The sequence below is a fragment of the Lagenorhynchus albirostris genome, chromosome 1 (genome assembly GCF_949774975.1).
Source record: "Lagenorhynchus albirostris chromosome 1, mLagAlb1.1, whole genome shotgun sequence".
Taxonomy (NCBI): domain Eukaryota; kingdom Metazoa; phylum Chordata; class Mammalia; order Artiodactyla; family Delphinidae; genus Lagenorhynchus; species Lagenorhynchus albirostris.
In genome coordinates, this window is record NC_083095.1 from 62443882 (window position 1) to 62451598 (window position 7717).

Below are 7717 nucleotides of genomic sequence, written 5' to 3' on the forward strand. Positions count from 1 at the left end.
TGAAGGAAATAACATGACTGAGGTGAAGAATGGTGTTTCTTGGAATAGGTATTGTTTGCCAAGCTGTATCCAAGAGCCCTACAGAAAGTAGAAAAAGACATTTTAGAAGAGTGAGCAGACATTTTCACAAGGTCACTTCATTCAGACTGGAAAGTGGCCAGCACAATGTCATTATTTACAACAGGATCTGGGAACACTTGAGGAAATTACAGACCATTTAGTTTTGATTCCATTGTAGGGGACAAAGTCTTAGGAAGTATTTTAGGAGATTAAATGGGGAACACTGAGAAAAGCACAGCTTGATTAAGGATAGCCAATAGTCTCTGGAATGAAAAAGTCATGCTTCAATAATTTCTTGACTTCTTTAAGGAAGTAAATGCCAAGAAAAGCAAATGAATGCCTCAAAATTGTGTTCTAAATTTCCAGGAGACGTTTGTTACAGTTTTGCTTGACAAATTAGCACACACAGAGTTCTTAAAATTGGAGAAATGCAGAGACAAAGATTGTGCATTAAATTGTTTTTAAAGTGAAAAGGAATCAGGCAAATATGCTTTAGGATCAAGAGAATTTTACTGAAACAAAGACAGTATCATAGTCTAAGTCAACTCCAACTCCATGTCTCCAACATCAGATCATATTTTTTGTGCATTTAATATGCAGCTGTGTGGCATTTTTCCATAAGACAATGTGAAAAAATGAAAATCCCTGACTTCCAGGAATATACAGTCTAATAGAGACAACATTGATTTAGATGAATAGACAGAAAACTAGGCAAACATATAACAAAAGTTTATTGACGTTGACTCTCACATTACCAGTAATGAGGAAAATGTGTTGGTTTAAAGTTCAGGACACGTGTCTTTTTGGTCAGGGGAGGCAAAGCTACCATGAAAAGATGTTAGTGGAGGGGCAAACCCTATAACCATAAAAGGAACAAGCAGATCGAGACATTTTCTGGGTGTGGAGGTCACCCAGGTCTCCCAGTCTAAGTGGAAGGTAGGCGGGAGATGTCCCTAGGAGGGTAATTTACAGCAACACATAAATAGGCAGTTCACTGAAAATGATTAAGGAATGGATGAGGAATAAGCAAATGATATTAGGGTATAAGATAGTACATCTCTAAGTCCTTTCCAATTCTAAAATACTATGGTCTCCTAGGAGAGACACTGCAGGTTTAGTAAGGATGGAACTTGACAGAGTATCTTCTAATTAGACAGGAAAGATTTCCTGGATAAAGTGACCTAGGGATGTACAACATCCTCTCGAAAGCAAGATTGCCTATAATAAGAATGGAATATTATTAAACCATGAAAAGAAGGAAATCCTGCTATTTGCAACAACATGAGTGAACCTCGAGGACATTATGGTAAGTGAAATAAATCACGTAGAGAAAGACAATACTGTACAATCTCATTTATATGTGAAAACTAAAAAACAAACAAAATTCATAGGAAAAGTAATAAGATTTGTGTTTACAATAGGCAGGGAATGGGAGGGAGGGGAAATTGCATGAATATGGTCAAAAGGTATCTTCCAGTTATAAGATAGATAAGTACTAGAGATTTCATGTACAACATGATGAAATATAATTAGCACTGCTGTATGAAATATTTGAAAATTGTTGAGAGTAGATCCTAACAGTTCTCATCATAAGGAAAAAATTAAAAAAAAAATTTGTGTGTGTCTATATGAGATGATGGGTGTAAACTAAAGTTATTTTGGTAATTATTTCACAATATACTTAAGTCAAGTCATTATGCTGTACACCATAAACTTGTACAGTGTTGTATGTCAGTCATATGTCAATAATACTGGAAAAATGAAAAAAAAAGATTGCCTATAATAAAAGGGGAGAAAGGTTTACTACATAGCTGACATGTATTGGGTACTTACTATGTCCCAGGTACTATGCTAAGCCTTTAACATACATTATCATTTATTTTAATCCTCTCTAATAATAGGTAGATACTATAATTTTCCCCATTTTACAGTTGAGGAAACCAAATCAGAGAGGAAGAGTATCTTCCTTAAGAGTCACATAGCCAGTAAGTGAAAGCTACTAGAGCCAGTTATTTTCAGTCACCACATGAAAGTGTCCCAATTTGCTTGATCACAAGATTAAATCTGAGGTGTTTGGTTAAAAAACAGATATTCCAGGCTCCTCCTCTGAAGCTTCTAGGAAGTAGATTGGAGGATGGAGCCTGAGAATGCAATTTTTTACAAGCACTCTTAAGTCAGTCTTCTGATCAGCCTTGTTTGAGAAACGGTGCCCTAACACCACAATGCCTTTTAGGAAACCAGTTTTACTGTATCCCAAAGCCTAGAAAATTCTGGCAGCTGGAAGGCCGTATGATGGAAGGTACAGAAGATCTACCCTTAAAGAGGGCTGGGAGCCTAGAGCCCGAACAGCAACATCAGTCCATGAGGCTGCAGCTGCACTGCTGTCTGCAAGACACACTCCCCCTCCTGGCTCCATCCCACATAAATAAACTCTCCTTGGCTTAAAACAGATCTTCTCGATAAACCATGGTCCAGAGAATCAGACCCAAGCATTAAAAAAAAAAAAAAAATTCTTACACAAAGTATAAACAACAACAAAAATAGAATCATGTGGAATTACCTAGGAAGGGATCCTTTCTGACCAAAAGGGGGGAAAAAGGGAATATGAAATAGATCAGAGAAGATCTTAAAATATCTAATTTTAGGGAGACTGGAATTGGTTAATACTTTGAAGCTCAGTTATTTCTCATCTTTATTGTCTTTGTTAACTGAATACTTAAATAAATGCATAGGTCTTTTTTGGAATGAACAGTGAATACATTATAATATACAATCTATCTTCTTGGTATAAGGACTCTAAAAATATTACACATTTAATTAAATGCACCAGAACTTCAAAGAGCTGCTAAGGTATCAACACGCTCTTGAAGGGATCCATGGGGAAGCTACCAATTACACATTCAAATAAACATACCCATAGCAGACAAGGCCTGATTAGTGTTCATACTTCAATCAATTCAACAAACATTTATTGAGCATCCTACTATGTGTCAGACACTAGGACTATGCTCTACGGGGAATACAGAGATGAAGACAATAGCCTCTATCTTAAAGAAACTTATGATCCAATAAATGAGATCAAACATGTACACAGATGAATCTAATACAAACTCTAAGTATCATGAAAGACTCTAAACAAGTGTTTTGGAGTTCAGATTGCTTCTCAGCTCTGAAAAGTCCTCAGGGAGAGATGACATTCAAGCTAAGACTGGAAGGATGGACAGGATTCGTAAAATTCTCATTTTGTGCCTTTATGTTCTCATCTGTGAAACAGGGATAATAATACTTCTCACAGGCAACTCTGCAGTAATGGTTACAGGGTCAATCTAACTTCATGGATAGTTCAGAAGTAGTAGTTACTTCTCAAGGAAGGTGTACACGTGCCACTATCTATTATTTTTTTATTTTTTATTTTTTTTGCCAATATCTATTATTAACTCACTGTTTATGTTTCTGGGTCACCTTTCAAAGCACTTCAGAATGATAAAGCATCAGCCTTATAGTGGAAAGGTGACCTTTTGCAAACCCCACAAAAGTGTACCATAGGGATAAATGTACTGCATAGCTGTGTACAAATCTCTGGTTGTTTGTATATTGGTTGCTATGTGTTGAGGTGATTCAGGTAGGTAAGCTCTTTCCTACGAGTAAAAGGTAAAGGACACCTAACCCTCTTGTTCCACAAAGTGCCTCTCACATCTGTCTTGACTTTCCTGGTTCCACTGCTCTGCTTTGATTCAGGCCCTTATCACTTCACTACTGGAGTACCGCACTTTTCTTCCCAATGATGTCTTGGTATCTAAGCCTGCTCACTGTTGTTCTTTTACACAAACCACCACCAAATTAATTTCCCTAACATGGTGCTCTGTTCACATCACTTTTCTCAGAAGTCCTTCAGTGGCTCTCTCCAGAGAGAATCCAGACCCTAGGGCCTGCCATCCTGGACTCTTCACAACCTGAACCCAACACGTGAGTCTAGCCTTAAATCCCACGACACTCCCACATCTGTGGCTTTGCTTATATACCTCTCACTGACTAAAACACTCAGCCCCCCATCTCATATACCAAGATAGTAACCACCCCTCAATGCCCGCCCAGTTCAACTCTAGCCCTCCACCAACATTCTATACCTACTGTTTGGTATCGTGCATATCTGAGTACATGGCTGTATTCATCAGGATATGTAACATTAGCTGCTTATAATATAATACAGTAACACAACATTGTTTCCTGTGCAGAGCTTTGCTTATTTTAGACACTTAGTAACTTGTTGAATTATACAAGTATCTAGTAATAACAATACTAATATTCAACGTTTATTAACTACTGTGATTCAGGTGCTGCTTTAATTCTTTACATTGCGTCACCTCATTTTATCTTCTCAAGAACCCTCTGGAGTAGGTATTGTTATTATCCCCATTAAGAGATGAGTAATCTGAGGCGCAAAGAGTCATTTGCACAAACTTACACAACTAGTAAGTTGGACTCAGGTAGTTTTACTCCTATTACTCTTAATGAATATACTATGCCAGCTCCAGTGTTTTCTTTTTTTTAAGTCTTTTACAATCTATAAAGCACTTTTACTTACATGATGTTCATCTTGTCTTTAAATAAATTAATGAGGTTGGAATTATTATCCTCTCTTGCCAGATGTGGAAACTGAGGCTTCGTGGCAGGTCCAAAGTTATCTAGTGAGTCACAGACTGAGGATTTGAGCACTAGAGGTCATTCCTCCTTAGTACTGTAAGGGGTCATAGCCGTGTGTCCACACAATAAAAACAGAGGCAAGTAGGTGCCAATAAGTGGAAATGTAGCCAGGGAGCTTTTCAAGATCAGTGTGTGAAACTAGGGAATTCTTGGTGCTAACTGGCCATCTGGTAACGTGACCCAAGTAACAAGATAGGGGAGTCGCACCCACTGAGCTCTAATCTTGCCCTTCTAATCTCCCCTGCCATATGCGAACTCATACTAGTTTGGGGGAGGAGTATTTGATCCTTAGTTTCTGGGAAATGCCTTTGTTTTAGTTTGGGTTCCCCCCAGATAAGACAAGAATTTTGGTGCAGGTAGTTTACTTGGGAGATGATTCTAGGAAAGAGTAAAGGAATGGTGTGAGTGGGACTGAGGAGAAGATGGTAGTAAAAGGTGTGTTATCAAGATGGTTGCTGGGCAAAGGTAGATCCATTACACCTGGATACTTGAGAAATATACAGAATGCTTTCCAGAATTTTCCATCCCAAAGACAGAAGGCTAGAGCATTTATCCACTCTCCTTGCCCCCATTGGTTGAGAGTGCCTTGGAGGAATTAGCTCCCCCCACTTCTGGACTGCCTTTGCAGATCAGTCCAGGAACTTCCTGTATTTTTGGAGAAGACAATGGGGCAGAAAGATGAAACACAGTGCATGCTGAAGTGAGAAATATGAGTCTGAACTTGCATCTATTGTCTGCCATAGCCATGGTTATAACCAGAGGTAGGCTGAGGGTATGCAACACAGGGCACCAGAGGCTTCTCTTCTACCTATTGAAATTTACCTGAAGAATTTTTACATCCCCACAGACCACCTGAAGATTTAATTCTTTGAGTCATAACTCTTTGGCACTATCCTAAAATATCTTAACTAATCCAAATATATATCCTAATCATAATATACTTTCAACAGTATAGATTCTAATCGTTTAAAAACTTCCCATTTAAGAATTGTGACCAATATAGTCTATACCAAGATAGCTCAGTCCTAAAGTTATCACTTTAGATATATCAAGTTTATTCGACTTTGTGACAAATACCCATGGACACTATTAAAAGATGATGGTTAAAAAGTATACATTTGTAACGTAGGAAGCAAAAATAAGTTTATGAAGACACTTTGAAAAGATTTCAATTAACACTAGTAGGTTGTTTTTTTCCCCCACAAATATATTATTAGTTGAGTTGTAGTAATATAGTAAGTAATAAAGAGGATAGGTTTTAGAATCAGACAAACCCATTAACTGAGAGTTTGAATTTGAGCCAGTGTGTCAGTCAGCTATTGCTGCAATAGTGTTATGTAACAAATAGCCCCCAAATTTCGATGGTTTACACATATATTTCTTGTTCACAAAGTCTTTGGACAGATAATGATTCTACTGGGCTCAACCAGGATTGGCTTTGTTTGGCTTCAGACTTCAAGTTAGGTTCAGGTCTACTTTAGTTTCTCCTTATTTTCCTTGGGATAGTAGCAGGTTCTTTTCATGGTGAATAGCAGAAGCACAAGAAAGAAACCAACTCACACAAAGCACATTTAATCCTTGCTTCACTTCTGCCCACATATCCTTGGTCAAAGTAAGTTGCATCAACTAATCTCCATGTGAATGGGGTGAGGAAATATACCCTGCCTACTTTTGTGGGAGGTGTTGAAAAGTCACATGGCAGAGGGAGGCAGTGAAGAATTAAGAATGATAATCCAATCTACCTGTTATATAAAGTAGGGATAATGATATTTACTGATATTTAATGTCATAAGGATTAAATTAGAGAATTTGTGTGAAGTGAATATTACCGTTGTGGTACCTAGTAATTGATCACCAAATATTAATTCCCTCTATTTTATCCCCTTCCCTAACCATTGGAAGAAAGGTAGAAGGACACAATCCTTCCTTTCTTTAAGTAAGGAGAAAAAATGGTCAATCTTGTTAGGCAAAGTGAAGAAAAAACACCTTCATTAACTAATTTTTTTCACACTTCAATACTTTAATGTTTATTTCCTACCATGTTTCCTCCTACTTAACTGCAAAATAGCCATCAAAATCAGGAAAATAACATTGATATACCACTACTGTCTAATTCTCAGTTGCCTTTAAAGTTTTCCCAATTGTCTGAAGAGTCCAGGTCAGAATCATGCAATGCTTTTAGTTGTCTATTACCTTAGTCCCCCTTAATCTGGAACAGTTTCTCAGTCTTTAATTGACTTTCATAACTATATTAGTTTTCTACACTGTGTAGCAATTGCCACAAACTTAGCAGCTTGAAACTCTACACATTTAAAATTTCAAAGTTATGTGGATCCCGTCCAGTTTAACTGAGTTCTATGCTTAAGGGTCTCACCAGGCTGGATTCCGTGTGTCAGCCAGTGCTATGGTCCGATCAGAGAAATATCTGCTTCCAAGCTCCCTCAGGTTGTTAGCAGAATTCATTTCCTTGCTGCTTCAGGATTGAGGCTTTAGTTTCTTTCTGGAAGCCACTTTTAGCTCCTAGAGGCTGTCCACAGTTCCAGCCATGTGAGCTTCTCCAACATGGCCACTTGCTTCACAGCAACTTACTTCAGGGACAATAAGAGGAAATGTCTCCAGCACCTCTGCTAATAAGATGGAATCTTATATACATCATATGTAATTGTGGAGTGACATCCATTACCTTTGCCATATCCTATTGGTTAAAAGCAAGTCATAGCCCTTTCAAACTGAAAGGGAGGAGATTACACAAAAGTGTGAACACCAAAGGAGGGGGATCATGGAGGGGGGGTCACCTTAGGTTGTGTCCATGACGATGACCTTGACACTTTTGAAAATTACTTTATGGAATATTCCTCAGGTTGGGTTTTTATAAAATATTCCTCAGTTTGGATTTGTCCTATGTTCCCTTATGATTCAATCATGATCAGGTAAGGAATCTTCTTCCAGAATA